This window comes from Prionailurus bengalensis, chromosome D2 (assembly GCF_016509475.1).
Source record: "Prionailurus bengalensis isolate Pbe53 chromosome D2, Fcat_Pben_1.1_paternal_pri, whole genome shotgun sequence".
NCBI classification, from domain to species: Eukaryota; Metazoa; Chordata; class Mammalia; order Carnivora; family Felidae; genus Prionailurus; species Prionailurus bengalensis.
The window spans coordinates 22,318,326-22,342,632 of NC_057351.1; the positions used below are offsets into that span (position 1 = coordinate 22,318,326).

Consider the following 24,307-nt stretch of genomic DNA (forward strand, 5'->3'; position numbering starts at 1 on the left):
GATACTGTTCAGTAGGTCCCATAGCAAATCACATAAATTTAAAAAATATTACTTCATAATATGTTATCTTACTAGTAGATCTGATGTAATGGAGTTTATATTTCAGTGTGTACAAAAAATTTTTATAATATTTATTTATTTTGAGATAGAGAGAGAGAGAGAGCGCGCAAGTGTGAGCAGGGGAGGGGAAGAAAGAGAGGGATACAGAGAATCCCAAGCAGACTCCACACTGTCAGTGCAGAGCCTTATGTGGGGCTCGATCCCATGAACTGTGAGATGTTAAGAGTCAGATGCTTAACTAACTGAGCCACCCAGGCGACCCCCAAATTTTTAATAATATAAATATTTTCACAAAATTGGTATCACTTCCTGGGTCTTTAAGTACATTTTAAGTTTGAAAGAGACAATTTCTGAATCTGGAAGCATTTAAGTATCCAGCACACACAATGTGTTTTAAATCATCTGCCTTTGACAGCTAACATGCCAATATTTAGACTTTTGCATGTGAAATTAGGGCTGGAATCTTTGCAATGAATTTTAAAAATCCTTAGCTTTATTGGCTAAATTTAAGAGTCTTGAGATCAATAAATAAGGGAAAATTATATGTTATGTTATTGTGAAAAGAAATTATATTTCTAATTAGCTAAAAAATTTGACTTATGGATGAATGAACTTCTTGGTGCTTTGTCCTCTATAGGGGTAAAGTATGAAATGATATTAGAGGGTATTGCTGAGTTAGTGCTTAGGGAGCATTTTGAGAACCTTGGACTTCATATGCCACACCCATTGAAAAGCAGTTTTGCTGATAGCTGACTAGAGTGCAATATGGAGAGAGAATGCAAATACTGTAGACACGTTATCCTTTTTATTAAGCCTTAATATATCACTCGTGTGGGGTTACTTATACTTGTTCATACCAGCAGCCACAACAACCATCTTAGTGAAGGAGAACTGATAAAGAAAATGAAAGGAAAAAATGGAGGCACATAAGAAAGAGGGAAGAAAAAACAGGCAAGGTAGAAGCCCCCCAATTGCAAGTTATTCTATAGGCAGATATAAATGATAAGATTTGTTTACTCTTGAACTTTGCCAGATGTAATTATAAACCTTTTGGTATTTCTCTTCAGTTAAGATTTTAAGCTCTGAAAATCTCAGCACATCTTTTCCATGTCACAGGACGGATGCCACGTGGTCATTTTATAGAAGGGCCATTGCTTACCCACATGGATGAGAGCAGGGAGAAAGGGCGCTGCTTGATTTAAATACCCTCACTCAGAATTTACTGTGGATTTAAAATCTCTGACTTAATGTTGCATTAACTACTGGTGACTGCTTTACTGCCTTTAAAACATGCATATATAATTGGATACTGTAATGCTTTGTCGGTAAAATAAATACCAACTCACACTAAAATAAATACTCTGCATGATGAAGTTCATGCAGACATAAATTAATCATTTACCAGTTAACCAATATGCAGGAAAGAAATAGATCACTTATTAAAGGTTGCCTCATCTATAAAATGGGAAAAATAAAATACCGATATATTTTACAGTGGCGCTGTGAGGAAAAATATATAAAATTATTGCTAAGCAGTTTATAAACCATAAAATGCAGTATGAACATTAAATTAATAATATTTGTACTAATTCAGATTCAACACCCTCTGCATTAAATATATCTTTTTGCCTATTGAAACACACACAAAACCAAGCTGAGGCTTTTTATTTAATTTTTAATGGTGTCTTCAGAATTCTGCAGAGCATTGCAGAAGTTATTGGTTATGTTAAAAACTTTTCAGTGGCTCACTCCCACCATTTCTAAGATACAGTTCTTGGCCATTCACATCCCCAAGCCCCTTTTTAAAATCCTCTCCCAGAGAGCTTTATGTCTTTTACTTGCATGGCCATAGTAGTTATGAAGGGAACATAGGCTTGAATTTTTTAATCAGGTGGAAGTTGTTAACATGCTATGTGCCTTGATTTATTCTAAATTTTAGGTTGAAATAGGGAAACATTGTTACACTGGGTGGAGGGCAGGTGCCTTGAGTCTCTGTTGCATAACTGCAGGGTAATCCTGTGCTGGGACCGCAGCATGGCCTGAAGCAGCAGGGTCTCCAGACCATCATGCTGCTCAGAATGTTAGAGGCTTTGGAGACAAATCAAGCTTCTGTTTCTCAGAAACAGTTTCTCAAGTCTAGAAATACCATTCAGGGGCACAAGGGAGAAGTAAGCAACGTAGAACATAGTTCCTTTTTTCTTCTACTACTTTTTTGAAAAAGGAGTCTTCTTGTTTAGAAGACCAACTTGTACAAAACCTGTAATCTACTCAGCACATTTTTAACATTGTCAGTGTCCCTTTGACTCTCAATGATAAAACACATCAGATGTTTCTTCACTCACTCCCTTATTACAGGGGCTGTTAATATAGAAATACCTCCTCATCTTCCACTGTGAAATGATAAATGGCTGACTGGAGATGTCTGAAATATTGCCAGATCTCCCCAAACGTATCATGTGTCACCAGCAATAATAAACAGTGACTAATCTTTGGTCATGAACTATATTTATGGCTTTCTTGTCATCAGGAAGTACGTATTTTCTTGAATCAGGTTTAAGGATCTAATATTTATGCTAGGAACATGTGTGCTAAGAAAAGGATACCTATTTATAGAGCTTAGCATTTCCATCTCTCTCTCCCTCTCTCCCTCTCTTTTCCATCAAGATTCACCCAGGAGTGTTCTGATCAGGAATCTAATTTATCCCGGTCAGTTCACCATTTTGGTGATAACAATCTCCTCATCTAATAGGAAAGGAATATGGCTAAAATGCAAACTTATCCCAGTAAAGCTTGTCAGTGACCAGTGAAAAGGAAGCACAGTTAAACTGTTTCTTCCATTTCCAAAATCCACCTGGGGGTTGGGGGATCAAAGATGTCCTATAGGAGCTATAATGGCAGAACACGAGAAGATAAGGACTAACAGAAGGGAAATGAAAGCTTTGAGGGAAATGAAATAAGGTCAATAAGTGTGTAATTTTACTTCAATTCAGTTTAACTAATATCTATCAAGTGTCTGCCAGATACTAGGCATTGGAGTAGGTGCTTGGTCAAAAATAACAAAAATTGCTGCCCTCATGAAGCTTACATTCTAGTGGAGGGAGACAGAAAATAAATAAGAAAACCACAGAAATTATTAGAGAATGACCAGTATTATGGAGGAAAATAAACCAAGGAAGGAAAATAGTGTGGGAAGGGGTTACATTTTTTTTCATTTATTTTTTATTTAAAAAAATTTTGGGGGCATGCCTGGGTGACTCAATCGGTTAAGAGTTTGACTGCAGCTCAGGTTATGTTCTCATGGTTCATGAGTTTGAGCCCCACATTGGGCTCTTCTGTTGACAGTGCAGAGCCTACTTTGGATCCTCTGTGCCCCCTTTCTCCCTGCCTCTCCCCACCCCCATCTCTCTCTCTCTCTCTCTCTCTCAAAAACAAACATGCTTATTTTTGAGAGAGAGATAGTGCGTGAGTGCAGGAGCATGTGTGCAAGTGGGGGAGGGGCAGAGGCAGAGAGAGAAGAAGACAGGATCCCAAGTGGTCTCTGCCTCGACAGCAGAGAGCTCGATGTGGGGCTTGAACTCAGGAGCTGCGAGATCATGACCAGAGCCGAAGTCAGATGCTTAACTGGCTGAGCTACCCAGCCTCCCCGCCCTTTTTTTTTTTTTAAGGAAGGGGTTGCATTTTTAGAAGAGTGGTCAGTGAAGGTCTTATTGAGAAGTTGACATTTGAACAAAGACTTGAAGGAGATGAGAGAGTAAATCATGTGTAGTCCTGGGGGAAGACTGTCTCAGACAAGAAATAGCAAGTGCAAAGGCCCTGAGACAGAGATATGTCTGGTATACCGGCAGAACTGTAAGGAAACCAGAGTAATTAGAGTGGAGTGAGTGTACGGGTTGGGGCAGGAGATGGTGGTCATGGTGGTCACATATATGGCATTGAGGACCATCATTAGGCTCTAGCTTTTACTCAGATTGAAGTGGATCTACTGGAGAGTTCTGAGTCAAGGAACAAAATTATCTGACTCATACTTTATTGAAAATAGACTGTAGGAGGCAAGGGGTGAAAGCAAGGAAATAATTAAAGTGAGAAGTTCACCTCTCTTGTCTGTATATGTTTAATGGATATGAGCCAGAAATTAATGAGAGACAATAGTATACAATTACATTCAAATATATTGAAGTTGTAATTACACAAAGCTAAAACTGGTTGGAAGAGAGATTTAATAAACAATCAATTTATTAATCAATTAATAAAGCAAAAGTTGGTGAGTTTGAAAACATTTTAGACTAAGGTGATGAGCAACTAATGATAAAAAGTATATTAAGGATTGAGAAATTCAAACATCTATTGCTAAGGAATAGATTAAAAAGTAATCTCCCTCCTTGGCACAGTCTGGGTTGTGGAATTAAACCTTGAGACGGTCTCCTCACATGCCTTCCAGCCTCCTGCTTCTCAGGAGCTGGAAGTAAGGGAAACCTGAGTTGAGAAGACACCAAACTCCCAAGAAAATGAAGGAGGGTGTAGTTTGGATTATGCGTAAATGTTTTTGTTTTCAAATTTAAAACATTTGAATGATGGGAGCACAAAAAAAAAAAAAAGAGTTGGGTCTTCTCCAGGGAACAAAGAAAAGAGAAAAATAAAAATACCAATGAAAGGTGAACTTGGCCTTATTGTCAACCTTCCTGGCAGTGGGAATTATTAGGATATGAAACACAGCTCTCCCCATCTCTCCTGGGCCAGTTAGCCTTAGAACAAATTGAACCTGAAAAAGTGTCAAAATTCACAGTAGGAGCGCCCACTCAGAGCTCCATTTCTCTCTCTGAAGTAGGTTACTACATTCACCTAGGGAAATTTCTATTGAATTATAATTAGGTGGCTAATTAAAAAGTGGATTATCAACTATATTAAAATATGCTGGAAAGATATGCACATCATTCATTCTTTAATTTAGGAAATCCATCTTTTCCTTAAAAAAATTCTCACTGGGAAATTCCATGTATAATATGTACCTTTTCTTTTTTCTTCTTAAATCACTTTTATTGAAGTAAGTCTAAGATTTTTTGTTTATTGAGGCTATGAATTATTTTGGGCTTCCTCTGTTAATAAAAAGTATCTACACATCATAGTTACCATTCTTACAATAAAAACCAGTGGCTATGATAACAACCTCAAGGCAATGCAAGGTCTCCAGAAGAAATGGTAATAATTATTCACTACTGATAAATGTCAAATGCTGCAGGTATCATTTAATTCTCTCAACAACCCTGTGACATAATTTTCTGTCTATTAAACAGATGAGGAAACTGAGCTCAGAGAAGACAAACCATTCAAGGTCACACAGCTTGAAGGTCATAAAGCTGAAATTCAAACTCAGGTCTTTTTGACCTTGAAGGTTTTGCATTAAGCAAGAGTTTTCCCTCTCTAAACTGTTTTAACATAAAGCTAAAACTATTTTGTTGCATTCAATTTGTTTTAAAATTGATAACATTTGTGTACCATATATAGTCAAGATCTTATGTTAACCAGAAGACCATATTTCCATTTGCCAGACAAATGATGTCCAGATATCAACTTATTTTGTAAAGTAAATGATCATCAAGGGGCGCCTGGGTGGCTCAGTCAGTTAAGCGTCCGACTTCAGCTCAGGTCACCATCTCGCGGTCCGTGAGTTCGAGCCCCGCGTCAGGCTCTGCGCTGACCTCTCAGAGCCTGGAGCCTGTTTCGGATTCTGTGTCTCCCTCTCTCTCTGACCCTCTCCCATTCATGCTCTGTCTCTCTCTGTCTCAAAAATAAATAAACGTTAAAAAAATAAAAAAAAATGATCATCAGGAGACTCATGAGCCATTACTAATAGGAAGAGTTAGAAAGTAATAGTCACCTGGTACAATAAGTTACTTTTTATTTGTCTTTTCCTGTTTTTTTCCTAATTTCTAAGAAGGTACAAATTACATGATAGCCCATGGACTTTGGTACAATCCTATCTGTGAGTTTGGTAGACTAGTCAGGCATTAAGTGGGTCAGTCCATTCCTGAAGGCACCTAAAAATTGGACAGTCCATCTGATGACTTAGCAGATAGGCATTATTGTACTGGAATGGGCTTACTGAATTGCTTGTAGTACCCAGTCCTGATACCACCAGGGTGATTTGGAGTTTCTTATCAAACAAATAATGACAACAATAACAATGTAATTATACTAATATTTTTTGAGGGCCTACTGTATTTCAGACATTATGCTCATTACATACATGACTTCACTGTTCTCCAGTGTTTCTCAGTCTTGGCACTATTGACCTTTGGACCAGTGGACTCTATTTTGGGGGGCTGTCCTGCGCATCTTGTATAGCATCGTCCCTGGCTTCTACTCCCCAAATGCCCATATCACACCCACTGCCTCCAGTTGGGACAGGCCAAATCATCTCCAGGCATTGCCAAATGTCTCCTGGTGGGAAAAAAAATCACCCCTAGTTTAAACGAACCTCTGTTTTACTTCCTCAATAACTTTAGGAGGTTGGTACTATTAGACTAGTAATATTATTGATGAGGAAACTGTGGCTCTCTGAGTTTCAAGTAAAATGCCTAAGGTCTCACAGTTAATAAATTATAGAGCTGGAATGCACATAGATTGCCTGCCTCTTTTGAAGGCTGTTACTATGTGGTTCGAACTCACAAGTGATCTTCACTTCTGTATCTTGTTGTGGGGTGTGGCCCTGGGAGGGAGGAAGGCATGCACATGACATAGTACGTGGAACTTTTATTGCACCATGGCCTTTTATTTGGCAGATTAATTCCATTTTAATTGGAATTCTGGAAACTAATGAAAAAAAATTACAAGTGTTAGATGGTCTGTTCTTAGGGTTTTTGAATCTGTCTGATTTAATTCTAACCAATTAGCATGCTATTATGGAGCAGTATTATGTTGAGAATCAATATTACACTAAACACTAATATTTTATTCAGTATTAAAAATTTATACGAGTGGTAACACATGTGCTTTATTTCTACTTTGTCTAAATGAGAAGAAATGCTTCCTTAGGGCGATTCCAACTACAAAGAAAATGTTATCTTCTTAGGATACTGTTGGCATTATGCTTTACATAGATCATGACTTAAATGAATTAATAAAACTTAATTGAATGAAAATTGCTTCTTTTACTATAAAGTGTATGAATTTTAAAGTGTATCAAAAATTGTTCTCCATTTTATACTTATATCTCATGTTAGATGTCAATAAAAGTACATTATTGTCCAATATTGCCAAAAAGGTCAAAATAATTCATACTTATCCTGATTTTAGGATATCCTTCCTCTTTCCCTCCCTCCCTTGCTTCCTTTTCTTTCTTTGTCCATTTGGATACTCTATCCTTTTTTGATTCTGCTATAAACTTAGGCTGGAATTGGTACCCAAATGTATCCAGACTCTGCATTTTGTGTCTTTTTTGCAAAGAGGAACTAATAAGCTAGATAAACTATAAATGGGGTGACGTGTAATAACCATCTAGAGATAGTTCAGTTAGGTATGATTTCAGAACTGGATTTCCAGATCACCTTTCCAGATTGTGCCCCTGGATGCCTTTCCCAGCATCTGGCCTTGCCAAGTACTTGGGTCTTAGATCCTGGGCCCACTGTGTATATCCTGTGAGGCGCTTCCTGGCCTCTCTTCCATCTACTTTTTCTACTCTCCTAAATTCAGTAGCATTTTCAAGCTTCCAAACTTGGGCAGCACAGAAAAATTTCTACAGTTTGGATACAACAAAGGCATTTACAATTTTTATCACTTATGCACTTTAATTCACAACTTCTCAAATATTTGAAAACTAAGAGAAAACAAACCCTTAAAAAAATATCCCTAACTTGTTGAATTATTATACTTGTTCTTTAGTATTAGATTTAGAAAATCTTTGCTTTGTGTTTTAGTGATCTCCCAACTGGGTTGGCAAGATCAATCAGTTAATATGCACATACCTTGAAAAAAACCACCCTTTGAGAAAAGGTCGCTTGTAATTCTAAAGGCGTATTAGAAGTTAAAAACTGCCATGCAAAATCAAAGCAAAAAAAAAATCATTGAATAAATTAAGCTAACCAAAAAATTAGAAATTGGAAGTATGTTCAGCATAGTAATCACCATTACAAATAGGAAAATTTAAACTAAAAAAAAACCATTTAATGGGTTGACTTTTCTAAAATATTGATTGAATTTCATTAATAACCATTTTATGCATATGGCTATTCTGAAAGTTCCTTTAAAAATGAAAGACTAATGCCTTAATGAGAGGTATTATTACATGAACATATTTGAATCTGGCTTATGAAAAATAGGACTTGAGAATTTAAAATGTGTGCATAAAATGCAAATGGATTTAATTAACTGAAAACCCATAAGACAGAACTTCTTCAAATAAGCAATTACTTTGGGGACTAATAGAGTAAATAGGATCCTGATTCATTAGCACAAATATCCATATGAGAGAAGGATCAGCAAATTTTATTCTTTAAGTTATTTATGCACACATGGTAATATCTCATTAATTTACGGCTTCAATAAATTTAAAATCTTTTGATAATTTGTTCATGAGCTGGGCTGATGTTTACCTTTGCTTTGCAAACACTTTACTTATAGGTAGGTAATATATGGTGTTTTAAACATTTATTTTCAATCTTGCATACACTTTTTAGACACAGAATAAACTATTTTCAGTGAACCTCAGGCACTTTACAAGCTCCTACACACATCCAATCTATATGCTAATAACAAAATGTTCATATGATTTATTATTACAGGTCTCCTTAAGGATTTCTACTTTGTAATGTTTTGTTGAAGTTACTACATGTAGTTTAAAGAATAAAAGCCACATTTATTTAAAAGTTATCTATAATTCAGCCTCCCCACAAATTCACATATGCCTCCCTCCCTAATTTGTTACAATGAATGAAATTTATTAATGAATATTCACAACTATACATATAAAATTTTTCCTTTAAACATGCATTAGCACATATAAAGAAAAATAAAATATAGTGAAGAGTGAAAATAACAGATGATTTTGTAGGTGGACAAAGGAATCAACTGTCTCAAATCATTTTTAAATCCTTCAGGCACAATACCTAGAAGAACTTGATAATGTTGCCCTTTCTTTAAAACCCGATTTTGTTCATGTGGGATCAGTCAGTTCTAATCACTTGCAAGGTGATATGTCTTTCCAGTTAAAGACAGTTAGTGCCCAGGCCAAATGGGGGTGGATGCTCCAAGCTAGGGCTTCTGGGATGAAGAGAAATGCCCCTGCACAGCAACCTGGCAGTTCTAAACCTTCCTTGTATGTGGCCATGTTCAGAGTCCACATGTCAGTTTTCACTAGAGAATTACAAGTGTATATAAAGTGGGTAGAAGAGTTATGTTAATTACCCAAACTCGTATGTAGTTCAAAATGACTCCAATTCTAAACCAGATAAAACATGTTAAACTAGAATTTATAAAAACCACAACTGAACTGAAAAAATGGAAATTCTCCTTTTTAATGAAATATTCTGAAGACAAATCTGGATATTATTCACAAGTCATGCCACCTTCATACCAGGAGCATTTCCATTTCTTTTGTAAATACTGTGAGGAAATTAGGAGGAGGGGAAAGGCAATTCTGTTACCCAAATTCATAGTTACTTACCGTACGAAGGGGGAACATAAGCTTCAATTCCATTTTCATAACTTAATCAAGAATACTGGATGAGAGGCCTCTTTCATGTGCTTCTTGAATGTTATAAAATCTGGGGAGGACATACAAACATGGACTATTTCATCATCAAGAAGAAAACTGCTCAAAACAAGACTAGTTTCATATGTCAGTGATTAGTTTTCATCGGAACAAGAGCTATCCCAGCCAGCCATATGCCATGTACACATCGGCCAGCTGCCCACAGAAGTTTGAGCCACATAGGCTGAAATGACCACTCTGCCACTAGAGAAAGATGCCCCAGGGTTGAATTCCACTCAGTGTTTGTCTGGGTGAACTTTATGTCCTTAACTTCACTGAGACTCTGTTCCCTCATGGCTCTGGTGGGAGTAATAAGACCAGCTAGTCAATGGCTTGTTCTGACGATCAAGTGAGATGATGTCTGGAAAGACATTTAGTTAATAGTGAACGTACTTATTTATGCCCTGGCTTTTCATCTTAAGGATTTGGGGTGACTTCCAAAAAGAAAAATCATGAAATATGAATAAAAATAACAAGGTTGAGAGTGAAAAAGAAAGGAAGTTCATTATGCTACTTATATATTGGTCAACAGTTGAAATAATTGAAGTTACCATTTGGATTTGAATTTCTTGGAAATTTAGGTAAAAGGAGAACATAATTTCTTCTATAACACCTATTGTTAGGAGAAAAAATGCATTACTTCCCTCAAAGAAATATTCCTGACACAAAATTCATGGGAAAAAATTTCATGGAAAACAGGATACACAAACAGTGAAATAAAATCAACTATTTACGAAAAGCGGGAATGACTACCTACCATGAAAAATGAAGGGCAAAACAATACTTATGCTTGGAGGTAGTTGTTATTGCTATAAAATCGTATTACTCCTAGAGACAAACATGAAGCTTGAATTATGGAAATCCTAAATATAAACCCGGCTCTCCTCCCTTGTTGTGCCTTCCTAACACACACACACACACACACACACACACACACACTCTCAGTAGTTGGGAGGAGTTTCCCAAGGAAGTCACTGACTGCTGATGACTCTAGGCCAGTCACTGCTCATTAGTAAATAGTGGGTAGAGCTGCAAGCCTGAAGTGTGAACCTAGACGTGATACAACACTGGCAGCTGCACAGCCCATTTCTTGGGGCCAATCCGGAAGGGAAGAAAGAATGATACAACCAAATGATTATACACCTGAACCCTGAACAATGGAGGGGTTAGGGGGTGCTGACCCTGTGCAGTCACAAATCTGCATATAACTTTTGGCTTCCCCAAAACTTAAATACAAATAGCCTACTGTTGACTGGAAGCCTCACAGATAACATATGTTACATGTATTATATACTGTATTCTCATAACATAAGCTAGAGAAAGAAAATCATAAGGCAGAGAAAATACATTTATAGTACTGTACTGTATTTATAAAAAAAAATCTACATATTAGTGGACTCCTGCATTTCAAACCCATGTTATTCAAGGGTCAGCTCTATAAATGAAACCTATCACAACATGAGTCCTTTTCCTTGAAGCTTTTTCTTGGCTTCCTTGAAATCTCACTTCTAATCTTGTAGGAAATGCCTCAAATTTTCCTTCTGGCCCTTCTCCCTTCCTTAAATGTGGGCCTTCACCAAGGTTCTCCACTTAGAAGCAATTTCATTTACACCCATGACTTAAATGTCTTAATACCTTTTTTCACGCTTTCTAGCTAGATCCTCATCCCCATCATCTCCTGAATTTGCTTTTCTTTCATACCTAATACCAGTGGCATTGTCCCTCTCCCTGGCTTGAACACCTGGCGTCCTCTTCATTCTACCCCATCACCACACCTTCCAAACACACACCTCCAACTGATCATAACCACTTCGTGCACAAGAAGCTCAACTTCCCCTTCCCGTGTTCAAGGCCGTCGTCATGGCAGAAATTCACCCACCATCCACCATCTATCTCCCATCCAGACAGGGGCCTCCCATCTCATGTACTCCCTGCTTCCAGTCCCCATTGATTCGTAATTTTCCTGATGGTCCCAGTTTTCTTCCTAAACCTCATGCTTCCCCACTTGCCTGAAAACTTCTAACACTTCCAGTCACTGTAGGATCAAGTCTAGGACTCCTCAGCAGAGCTTTCCAGGATCCCAGATCTGTGCATTCACTGCTTTCCACACAGCCTCTCTAACCATACCAAACCATTTCTCCTCGCTCTTCTGGCTCCTCCAAAAAGTAGTTTTCTGCCACTGCGATTTTGCTTACTAGCTTTCTGCTATCTGAAAGTCTCATCTTTTAACACCCAGTTCCAATATTACCTCTTCCAGGGATCTTCCTGAATTCTTGTGTAAGAATTTATTGTACCTTTCTCTGCCTACCCAAGCATCCTTAATTGCAACCTAACTACAAAAATCCCATTTATAGTACTCGGACTTTATTTTCGATAGTTCTAAATAGAGCAGGGCCAAGAACCCTCATAAAGCTTATAATCTGGCCAGGGGAATACCACTTTATTCACATTTCTAACTTCCATGGGGTGGTAATATTCAATACTCCAATATGTGAGTGCTCTATGAATTATACATTAGATGATTTCTAAACATCAAATAGTACTATGAGACGCTCTGAACATAGGCTTAAGAACACCATTCTAGAAGATATTTCCTGAATAAGTGATAGTAACAGAACTGTCCAAATTTGGGACACAGAAGGAATGAAAGGAGAGAGGATGAGGGAAAAAAAAAAGTACAGGTAGACATGTTCTTTTTCTCTTTTTTATCTTAACACAAACTTATTTGATCATTTCATAAAGATCAAGTAAGGTTTATATCTGAGGGAAGATGTTGCATTTGTTTCAACGAATCAGATCACAAAATATTTAGTCATTATGCATTGGAGAAATAGATCTTATGGCAGATCTTCCATTAAGGCTGGAAAATTTCTTCCTGGTGCCTTTCTTAGCACTAGACACATGTAAGATATTTTAATATTTGTTGATTAAGTGGTTGCTCATCCAGTTACCTCTCTCCAGCTGCCCTCCAATCTCTTGCTTCATCTTTCTAGCCAGACTACTGCAAGTAATTACCAATAGTCATCTTTCTTTTCTTAACCTCCCATTGGCAGCTCACACCTCTGCAATCTGACCTTTGTCTCCTCACAGCGTTCACTGGCTGAGGTATTAACTTCTACTCTGCGGTCTCCCTGCTGCTCCCCACCTCCCACCCCCGCCAGTGGGCATGCTCAGACTTTTGTGTGGTAGCAGGTGCAGGGAGAGAAGTTGAAGTTCACCTCAAAGAAATTGCCGAGAATGTGCCATACAATGTGTCAGCCCACAGCCTCCTTCTACAACACAGGGGTGCCAGCAAGTGGGTGAGGCGAGTCAACACTGCTTTGTGAACATTTGGTTTATTTACCCTGGTCACACTAGCACCACTGGGTGGAGGAACAGGCAGTGTTGTGCTCATAAAATTCCTTGCTGTCAGGTTCCTATTTTCTCTCCAGTTCAGACCCCAGGACCTCGACTCTTCTATTGTCAAAATCCACCCCAGTTCTTCTCTATAATGGTCAACAGCATGTCAAAATGACTTTCTTGTCTATCATGCTGGCTCCCCAAGTATCATGTTAAGAGAGATATAAAATATGAAATGTGAAATATTCTCAAACAGGCATGACCACAAATAGAACTAGTTATAACTCTATTTCCCATACATAACACTTAGTGATTTCTTTTTATTTTATTAAAAAAATTTTTTTTAACGTTTATTTATTTTTGAGACAGAGAGAGACAGAGCATGAACGGGGGAGGGGCAGAGAGAGAGGGAGACACAGAATCCGAAGCAGGCTCCAGGCTCTGAGCCATCAGCCCAGAGCCCGACGTGGGGCTCGAACTCACGGACCGCGAGATGGTGACCTGAGCTGAAGTCGGACGCTTAACCGACTGAGCCACCCAGGCGCCCCTGATTTCTTTTTATTTTAATTCAAAACAATTCTCTCCTGATCAGTGCTCTCCACTCTTGCTAAATAAAATAAACAGTTCTCAATCTTCCACATTCAAGCCAACTGACCACTCCCACCCTCCTGAAATGAAATCCTTGCTCCCTTCCCCTCCCCAGCCCCCCAGCCATGATCCAGCAGTTTCCAGGGTTTCCTTCTATTTCTCTCACTATCCCTTATTTCATCCTTTACAGGCTCATCCTTCACTACTTGGATGCATGGATTTGAATTTCTTAAGACTTTGGTCCTAGCATTCTCTTCTACCACTCACTTTATAATCTTTCTCTAGGCAGTCATATCCATCTATGGATCATATCCATCATATCCACAACTATGAATTAAAGATGTGTCACGAGTTTATATCCAAACTGTAGAGCTTTCTGACAAGCTCCACACCCATAATCCAATGTCTTTTTTGCTCTGTCCTGTAATGTTTCCTGAAGAACTCAAACTCCACATGTCCAACTGAACTTAGCATCTGTCTTTGCAAACTTGTTTCTCCTCTAGCGTTACCTGACACTTCTCATGGGCTCCACATAAATATTGCAGGAGATGGCCTGTCAGTTTACCTCCTCTATGTCTCTTGAATCCATTCACTTTTTATTTTATTTTATTTATTTTTTTTTCAACGTTTTTAATTTATTTTTGGGACAGAGAAAGACAGAGCATGAACGGGGGAGGGGCAGAGAGAGAGGGAGATACAGAATCCGAAGCAGGCTCCAGGCTCTGAGCCATCAGCCCAGAGCCTGACGTGGGGCTCGAACTCACGGACCATGAGATCGTGACCTGGCTGAAGTCGGACGCTTAACCGACTGCGCCACCCAGGCGCCCCACCATTCACTTTTTAGAAATCATGAACATCTCATCCTTTCTCCCCTTGGCCATGCTATCAGTATCTCTATGCTGAAAATGTTTAACTGGTTTGCATCACTATTCCCCTTGCCAACCCATACTCTGCATTCTAGCCAGAAATATTTTTTTGAAATACCGAATAGATGATGTAACTAATTACAATCTCCCTTCCCCTCCCCCAACCTTCACATTGGTCCCTAGGATAATTACATATTATTCACTATGGCTAAAAAGCCTTTCATGGTGATGGCCCCTGATCACATCTCTAGACTCCAGCTGTTCACCCCTGCCCTCTGTACTCCAACCACTTGATTTTCCTCCAGTTTCTCACATTGCTTCTTCTTTCTGCTTTCCATACATCATGGCTTTCCACCCCTTCCACATCATGCCTTCTGCCTGTACTCCTTGTCTAGTTGACTCCTATCGTTTAGATCTCATTTTCCAGAACCTTGTGTCTCTTCTTTGTGGCATATTTAGAAGAGTGTCAGTTTCATACCTATTTGTGTCATCCTTTTATTGTCTGTCTTCCCCACAAGCCTGTAGGCCCAATGAGGGCAGGGGATACCTGATGCAGTTCATTGTATGCTGAGAGTCCAGACATAGTGGGTACTCAGTAAAGTTGACTTTATCAAAGGCATGTGTACAAAATGAGTATGAAAATAAACACATATAAATTCAGCGAGAAAAGCCTACCCATTGCATAGCGTTTGAAAATTCTAAAGATAAGCACAGTATTGAGATCAGTAAAAGAGCATTGGGAACTTTTAGAGGATTTAAGAAATTAAAGTAGGAGGGCTTCCTTTCTCATACAGATTTAGTAGTGGGTAGATGGAAGTGACGGGGATTTTTTTGTTTGTTTGTTTGTTTAGTTGGGTACAAAAGGTGGTTTTATTAAAGCATGGGGAGAGGACCCATGGGCAGAAAGAGCTGCCCTGGGATTCTGAAGAGCAATTGATTGTATACTTGGGAGTTAGGGGAGGTAAAGACTAGAGGAAGTGTCCAAAAGGATATTCATGTGTTAAAGAAGACTCACAGGATCCTGGAGGCCTAGCTATTGTCAAGCTAAGGTTGATAGGGTTTTTTTGAATGAAAAACTTCACTTGGGCCCAAGCAACTGCTTTAGCATGTAAGAAGTATGCCATGGTATGAAAGTAGTGCTTGCCAACCCTATTCTTGAGATTTTTGCCCCTGCATATGTTGAACAAGAGCCATTGCAAGGAGAGGAAGGGATGACTGAGACCAGGGACATGCTGGGGAGGCAAAAGAGAGAAGAGGTTTCAAGAATGTTTCAGTCTCTGGATTGTGGATATTCTGCTGGTTATGCCTTTTTATATCCTTCCTTCTAAAATCCATGTCATTTCATGCAATATAATTGTCTCTACTTCCATATGGCGACAGAATTCTAGCAACTATATCAGGATCTCAATAAATAGGCAAACTGAAAATGTTGCATAAGTTGTTTTCCCTCACTTACTTTCCAAATAGGAACTCCCCAATAATAAAACACAAATTTTGTAAATTAGCATAGTATCAGTTATGAATGTAATTTTGCAATTATGAGACTAAAAACATTCCACAATGAAATAAGAAATGCCATCTGATTTTGATTTAACTCAAAGGGGGAAAAACACATTCCATTTAAGAATGACAAATAAAGCTGTCAATGTGATCCATTTATAGCCCCTCAGAGAATGCCACAAATCCCATAATGTTCTGAGAAGCTAGTTATTGTATTTGCTCTCTCAGAGAAGGCGTAGAAGTCCCTGACAGACTGTTATCCAAGGAAACTAAGGTTGGGGGGAATAACTTACATTAGTCAACATCCTAGGTGCATATGCCTTAAAGGGGAGAAAGAGAGCTTCAGGCACCTTATTTAAATAGTGTGCAGCAGAGGAAAGGGTGGGGTGCTGCAGGAAGTGATGGGGTATAAGACAGTGGAGAAAACGGTTTTCCTCATCTGTCCCCACCCCTCCCCTTAGTTCTATGCGGTCTTACTGCCCTAAGGAGGCTTCTTTCTGTAAGGCCTGCTAACAAAAAGAACAGAAGGTTATTACATCTTAATCATAAATGTCCAAAGTGCCAGTTATTTGTGAACATTTCTTATAGGTTATTTCAAGCTCAGGTACGAAGACACTTGCCATAAACAAACGTTGGAAATATAATCACCATTCCTTATTATGATAATAAAACTTCCTTCTTTTAAGAACCAGTTTGCTGTTAAATACACATACAGGTATTCATATTTAAGAATATATAAAATATGGCCCTCTGCAAGACATAACTGATTATATTTTTCTCCTTCACATTGGCTGCTAAAAAACTGAGAACAAAATTTGTTACTATCTTCTAGCAAGAGTGTTGAATTTCATGGCATAAATTTTGAGTATGAATCTCTCTACTGGCCCCATCTTACGTTCTTAGCCTTATTTTTTTCCTTTGACTTATTTTTTCATACCTATTTGAAATATATTTTATATTGCTGTACAGTATGTATTTTTATTAGCCTTTCTCTATAAGCCTTAAATCCTTTCCAGCATATAAATAAAACATTCAACATTTATAGATAGCCTTTTTTTCCCTTTGGAGGGTTGCACAATTTTCCCAAGGCAACATATAATTTATTATGATAGTATTACTATAGATGCATGAATATTAACACATTGGGATTTGTAGTAATTAAATTTTTGTGATATTTAGTTTAATATTTCAGTTAGATTTTCTTTATATATATATATACATATATATACATATATATATAAAGAAAATCAAACTGAAATATTAAATATATATATATATATATATATATATATATATATATATATTATAATGGGATTCCTAACCTGTGGTCCATGGACTCAAATTATGTGCAAAATTTTGAGCATGTAAAATTTCATTAATGAGGCACTTCATGATTTTAATCCAATTCTGAAAGGTGATTTTGACCCAAAAGGTATAAAAAAATTACTGCTCTGCAGTGGGATGACAGTAGAAGACCAAATATTGGTCTTCTGACATTCAACTAATTGACAGAATATTTACTGACTGCCTACTAAGTGCCTGGCACTGTAATAGATACTCAGTAGCATTTAGAGCAGTAGACAGCAGTAAACAGGTAGGCTTGACCTCTGACCACAGGGCACTTCTAGTCCAGTGGGGATGAGAATAGATAACAAAAAAATGAACATAAGCAATATCTGAGGGGAGAACATTTGAGATGGAGGGAGCAGCTAATGTGAAGACCTTAAGGGAAATGTTGTTCTAGGAAATAGAAATATGAATGGTAGATCTCCGAATTCACTTTCAGTACTTCAGTCTAGAAATATCAGACTAATGATCTTATGCATGAAAGTTAGAAGTCTTTTCCTTGTTTTCATTCTTTTAGGAGTTAAAATTCCTAATGTGAGGGAAAAGTATCCTCAGAAAAAGAATGCGATGTATTTTACTATACACTAAATTCATTCAATAAATATTTGAGTCTCCCGTCTTGAAGGCACAATGGGACATGCCCTCAAGGTGCTCAGCACAGACCAAATAAAATATAACTGCCATACATGTAACTATAATGTACCTTAAACCAATCCTTATTGTTCTGTACTGTAGGTTTATGAGCCAACTAAATTCTAGGGCCCAGACGCTTTAATATATAGTTTGAAACCCAAAGCTCTCTAGAAAGGCACCAAGAAAAGTTGAAGATGGATGAGCTGGAGAAAGCAACACATAATGAAAATTGGGATTAGAAATTCTTTGAAATAAGAACACTGTACTCTGTGGTTTGGAAAATGCTCTAAATAGCCCTTGCTGTATAAATAAATAAATTAAGATGTGACTAAAGATCATAAATATCTCTCACATTTTTAGATGTTTTCCTGAAATAAATTCTTTATGCATATATTAAATAATATACTGATAAGATGAAGACGACACTGAGGTCACAGAATTCTATGTGACGCTTAACTGGGTACCGGAAACCACGTGAGAACTCTATGCCCATGCCCTTGGAGGTAAGGGAGATTATTACTTCTATTTTACAGATTGGGAGAAACTGAGGTTTGGAGAAGCAAAGCAATGTGGTCACAAAGCTAGTCACAGGAGGCAGCAGGGATGGGAACCTCAACGGTCTGACCCCAGAGCCCTTATGGTCCCGCCTTCGGTGTTCTCAGTCAGCTCTGTGGAGGCAGGTTGCTTCGTGAATTATTTCTGATAAACTCATCTGCTTTGCAGTTTAAATGGATTTAGGGAGCATTTTGAATGATTAGTCTGAGCTTATCATGTGCAAATTAATTTAAATATTAGCCAAAATGATATAGGTAAGATGGCAAATCTATTAAGAGTAACACATGCAATTAAAAAACGTCTCCTTGACTTGGGATCAGAGTATATGATTTAGATTGTCCTTAATATTCCCTCTTCTAGGAAAAATAATGAAGAGTTGAATGTATTTAGTTTAAAATCCTCAGAAGTACAAACATTATTTTACTAACCAGTTTCTGCCTTCACAATTTTTGATAAAGAAATTTTAACTTGGAAAAGAGACATTTTAAAGCTTTCTCCAAATCCAGATCAAACAATCATTTTTCTCTTGTTTTACTCCCCCTGAAACCGCTCTTGCAGGCTGCTGGGCGACCACGCCCCCTTCAATAATAACAAGGGCAGTAGCAGCAGGAGCAGTGGATCATAGCCCCGGGGAACCCTGATTATATTATGTTATATTATCACATATTTATGCTGTGTCACCCACTGTGCCAAGCACCGTACAACTTCATTTTACCCTCACTACAACCCTATTAGCAGCTCCTTTTATTATTCTCAATTCCCAGCTTAGGAGATGGGGGCCCAGGGAAACTGCACACACACACAGAAGGCTTCCCAGCTTGTTAATGGAGGAGCTTACACCAGGCCTACTGACCCTAGAGCTGAGGCTGCCTGCAATTTCTCTCTGTGATCTCCCTTTGTCTGATCCTCATCCCTAACTGACACATCAGTAAGGACACACTTTTTCCCAGGATAGGCAGTCTAAACCCTTTAGAATTTAAGGCTGTCCACAAGCTGGGCTTTCAAAAACCAGCCCAAGCTAATTTTTCCATATTCCTTACTAAATACCCTCAAAGCCTAGAGGAACCTGCCTTCTGTGAAAGCTTTAAGAAGTCTCTTAAACCCACAATACAGCTAAACTCTTCTGCTCTTAATGGCCCAGTTCACATTCCACTTTTCCAAGCTACCTTCCAGAGTCACCAACCTAAGTAGTCTGAAGAGCTGGCCTCTGCTGTCTACACTGCAGATGACTCTGATGTCCACAAGGGCTTTGGCAGCCTGGGGGGGGGGGCGGTCCATGGAATAGTATGAGCGTTCTGTCGGAAAGTGCTCTCAGGAGCACATTCAGAGCTTTTATCAGTTTCTCAAAACTTAACAACCACTCAGCATTACTACCCCCCCCCCCTTCCCTGCCCCCCGCCGCCCCAACCCAAGTCCTGGAAACTAATAACATTAAATGCTAATGTTCACTGAGCAAGGTTCCCAGATTTAGCAAGTAAAAATATATGGGACATGCCTATATTAAAACATGATTTGTGCATTTGAAATTCAAATTTAACTGGGCATCCTGTGCTTGATCTGCAACCCTGTCCTTGAATGTTTTGTGGATATTAATCGTATCTCTCTACTATACTGAATATAGTCATCTAGAGGGCAGGGGCTTCATTATTGCTCCACAGAACTTAACACTTAACTTTATTGCTAATTACTGATTTACTTTTGCAGTCCAATAGAAATATTTTGGAATGTTCCTGATTTGGGGCCACTATCAAACGTAGGAACTATATCATGGTTTTACATACATGGCTTTGGCTACAAGGAAACAGATTCCCATCATACCCAGTATGCTGTTTGCTAGATTGAAACACATTACACATCTTCCCCAATTATCTTTGTTTAAAAAAAACGTTTTGTAAGGAATCTGGGAAAATCAAAACATACTAAAATAATTACTGGATCTCAAAGTGAGGTCTTCAGACTATTTGATTGAGAAAATCTCGAAAGGTGTTAAAAATGCAGTTGTCTGGGTCCAATCTCAGACCTATTAATTCAGAAATGTGCAGAAAGGCTCTAAGCAATCTGGGTTTTTAAAAAGCCTTCCAGATGATTTTTATGCCCTCTAAAGTTTAAGGACTGCTTTTTTATGGGATGTAATACTCTAGCAAGGATTGCTCTTTAAGTTAGAGAAGAAAAGTTATTTTAGTCCTTAAAAACAAGCCATCATCATTTGGAGTTCAAAATATCAATCATCTTTTAAACGTATCTTGAATCTATCATGGTAGTGGTAAGTGCTCAGCACTGTCGTTTTGCCATTTGGAGCTCTCCAGCATTTAAACAGAACTGGTAAACTAATGATAGGTATTAAAAGTCTGCCTGGTGGATCATTAAAATAGTAAATGAGTTACTGAAATTTATACAGGCCATACAAAATTTAAAACTTAGATTATCTGAAGTAGAATGTTCTGCTGTGTACTAATGTTGCTATCCAGTATTGGTCTGGGAAACCTAAGCCTCTTTGGAATTTCTGGGGGGAAAAAGCATCATTGCCTAAAACTCCCTTCCCCTGTTCACTGGGTGGTCCCCGAGATTTTTGACTCCTTGGTGAAAGGTGTGCTGTTCTGGAAGTCAGGATGTATCTGTTACATATTTTATGTTCTGTGTGTCCTCATGAATAAAACAATGGTTTGGACCATTGGATGGTCTCCAATGCCCTTCTAAACCCAAGTTTTTATTATCATTCTGAGGCTCAGATTTCTCTGTTGTAAAGTATGGGGGTTGGACCATGTTCAGTGTGTCTGCTTGTCCTGTGTGTCCCAGGGTTGTCCTGCCATCTCTGTTGCTATACTTGGATCCCCATTCATAATTCAGGCTCACTGTAACAGTGTAAGATTGGTGATACTTCATTTAGGTTTTCCCAGGGATGGGACGATATATTGGCCATTAGCACATGTCCTTTGTAGGAAATAATTATTCATTATAGAATTATAATCATATAATTCATAATTATTCAACATACACTAATTGATCACCAACTATGTGCTCTGTGTCACTGTGGTAGACCTTGGGAATACAATAATGGAAAAAGTCAGACAAGAGGAGCTCTGGTCTCACATGGCTTACAGTCTGATGGTGGGAATGATGGAGGAGAAGATAAAAACACCAACCACATATATGCTGATGTGTAAATAAAGTAAGTGCAGTTGGTCATCAGTGTTAGAAGGGATCACTAGGCCTGAGCTAGAAAACAACAGAAGAGTATTTAGGAAAAGTCTCTTGGAGGAGGTGATATATACTTGGACCCACAGGAAGGAAAAAAGACCAAGGAGGGGGTTGGAGGAAAGGTCAGGGCAGGGAAGAACATTCTGGAAGCCCGTGGGAGGAATAGTTTATGTGGTTGGCATCTAAATATCCTTTCCATCTCTGAGAGATCATTTTTTTTATATATGAAATTTAAATTGGTTTCCATACAACACCCAGTGCTCATCCCAAAAGGTGCCCTCCTCAATACCCATCACCCACCCTCCCCTCCCTCCTACCCCCCATCAACCCTCAGTTTGTTCTCAGTTTTTAACAGTCTGAGAGATCATTTAATCCAAAACTAGAGAAAGGAAATCAAAGGCCCAGAGGGTTTAAGGTCAAATGGCCAGATAGTGGGAGAACTCTTCCATGCCTTAGTCTAGAACATAAGCCCTTCTTAGGGATCAGGCTCACAATGCAGCAGTAAGTACCACAATGCTTTGCTTCAAATCCTGGCTCTTTGCTTGTCCTTGGGGACCAGAGCTTCTTTGAGACTCAGTTTTCTTTTGTGTGAAACATGGATGACATTTGCTGCATCAGGGATTTAATGAGATAAGGTGGCGCAGTGCCTGATGTATCATAGCTGCCTGATAAATGCAAACTCTTTTGATTTTTCACCTAGTGCACTTTCACCCATACCAAGCTGTTGGAAAATAAGTAGGGCAGAGGTTAAGTTACTTGGATAAAGGAAGAGTGCTGGCAGAGGAGAAGTTCTGGAATACTGGGCTGCGGCCTGTTTAGCGGCTGTCCATCTGAGAGCTGAGTGGAGAAAATGAGAAGAAAAGGCCACTGAAGGTGGGAAGATGTCAAGGAAAGACATTCCCAACTTCATGGTTTTGCTCAGAGCTTAATCTGTTAGTGGTGAATCTAGAGTTGTCTTCATAAGACAGGGAAGACCATCCATAGTAATATTTATACTTAAAATTAGCATGTAAGAAGCAGGTTTTACTTTAGGAAACCAGTAAGCAGAAAAATGACGTACTTTATTTTTAAATACATGTAAAGAGAAAAATATGATGTTACCATGTCACTCAATCCACTGGGAACAAATTAATCTAATTATCTGCAGGATATTAAAATAATTGCTCATATTAAGGATGCTTAAAAACCAAGCCCATGGTATTGGAAGAATGAATAATTTATCCAAGTAACTATAAAGATTTTCTTCATTATGGACAAAACCACAGATTGAACTTCAGCCTTAAAATATGGAGAGGCATATTTCGTGGATTAAAGTGGACTATCTATAAGGCCACAAAATCTGTTTGCTCTCTCCTTAGAATTCCCCAAAACATAAGGGAATATTTATGGTTCAGGCACACTCGAACCAGGGCTGAATATTTCTTAGTTTCAGAAGTTCACTGGGTCCCTTTCCCCCCAGCCATAAGGTAAGTGCCATTCCATATATAACTTTTTGAAATGCTGCTTACTTTATGATTCTCTGCCGATGGTGCCTTATGGGAGAAATTTTATTTCAAAGTTTCATAGGATGTGAATTGAACTCATTATTTTACTCCAAACTCATTGTTTAATTGACAGGAAACATGCATTCTAAATCATCTTGTATGCATGGCAGAAGCAGCTACATAAATTTAACAATGGGTGGATTATTACTATTTTGCATATTTATGGAATTTTATATTCAGGAAGCATTTTACAAATCTTTTATTAGTTAATCCTTACACTTACGAGTGAGTCTGACAGGTGGTAAACAATGCTTTGGGTTTTAAATTGCCAATTCGTGAAAACTTTAATGGGGAAAAAAATCTACAGCATTCTTCCTTGCTCCCAAACTTGCCAAGAGCACATTTTTGATACTTTTTTCCTCTCACCAGGGACCAAGGCTAGAGGCCTGGAAGCAGGTTCTTGCCCACCAGAAACACAGTATTACAAAAAGGGTACATACTGGGCTCTGTCTGGGGTCAGGTGGCCAACACCAGGGGAAACCTCACAGACACCAAGGTGATTATTGACAGCGTTCCCAACAAAGCTGCATCCCAGTAATAGAGACATAGAAAAACACGTAAGGAAGCAATTTTTCTAGAACTACACAGTAAACTTGGTTTTTAGTTCTAATGATGCCATACCTACTGGACTCACTACGTAATGCCATCATCAGTTCTCTTAAGATGAATGCATGTATATTAAAAGAATAAACCTAACTCAAACTAAAAGAGTGTATTTCCTTTTTTCAAAAAGTCACAAGTTAAAAACGCTAAGCTCCTTTGAACACTCACTTCAGACTTTTCGGATCCTCCAATCTGCCCCTCCTCCAGATACCAGAGATGTTGGAGAGCAGGGCACGAAAGCCTCCGTGGATCAGTCTCATTGTTGACCCAAACCTTTTACAGCCTGGGGCTTTCAGAGCTAACAAACCAAGAAAAATCAATCACACATC

At 38.4% G+C, this 24,307-nt stretch overlaps 1 protein-coding gene across 4 annotated transcripts in view; it reads right to left on the reverse strand.

The window, feature by feature from the left end:
- Positions 1–24,307, reverse strand: part of RHOBTB1 (Rho related BTB domain containing 1) — a 122,917-nt gene that overhangs the window by 97,483 nt on the left and 1,127 nt on the right. For 3 of the 4 annotated variants that reach the window (XM_043596420.1, XM_043596426.1, XM_043596423.1), the window contains exon 2: positions 9,719–9,818. The gene's annotated coding sequence lies outside the window, so the exon portion shown is untranslated. Of the gene's footprint in view, positions 1–9,718; positions 9,819–24,146; positions 24,282–24,307 lie in introns of those variants that run through there. The other variant, XM_043596418.1, reaches the window with a different exon arrangement.